General features: G+C 30.3%; 1 long non-coding RNA gene across 5 annotated transcripts in view; it reads right to left on the bottom strand.

Moving 5' to 3' along the window:
* LOC102595928 (uncharacterized) overlaps positions 1-264 on the bottom strand; it is a 6,838-nt gene that overhangs the window by 1,339 nt on the left and 5,235 nt on the right. For 4 of the 5 annotated variants that reach the window (XR_001473417.1, XR_001473425.1, XR_001473416.1 and 1 more), the window contains exon 3: positions 159-233. This is a non-coding gene — a long non-coding RNA (uncharacterized lncRNA). Of the gene's footprint in view, positions 1-157; positions 234-264 lie in introns of those variants that run through there. The other variant, XR_001473418.1, reaches the window with a different exon arrangement.

Below are 264 nucleotides of genomic sequence, written 5' to 3'. Positions count from 1 at the left end.
ATCAATAGGATCAACTAGTGTTGGTACTTATGCTTAACAAACACTCGATGGACACAAAAAATTATCACAAAATTAAAGCTAAGTATTAATACTAGATGAACACAAACACATCATTGAAAACAATTTTACTTAAACTTGAGAAATTTAGAAGCACCAACCTTATCTCCTACTTTGATGAAAGAAGCAATATAGTCTTGTATCAACTTTTTTAGATGTTGAGCTTCCTCAGTTGCCTAGCACGAAAAGTTCTAAAATTAGTTAAAT

This window comes from Solanum tuberosum, unplaced genomic scaffold, assembly GCF_000226075.1.
Source record: "Solanum tuberosum cultivar DM 1-3 516 R44 unplaced genomic scaffold, SolTub_3.0 scf00005, whole genome shotgun sequence".
NCBI lineage: Eukaryota > Viridiplantae > Streptophyta > Magnoliopsida > Solanales > Solanaceae > Solanum > Solanum tuberosum.
Note: the sequence above shows the minus strand (reverse complement) of the source record. Positions and strands in the feature narration are given on the sequence as shown.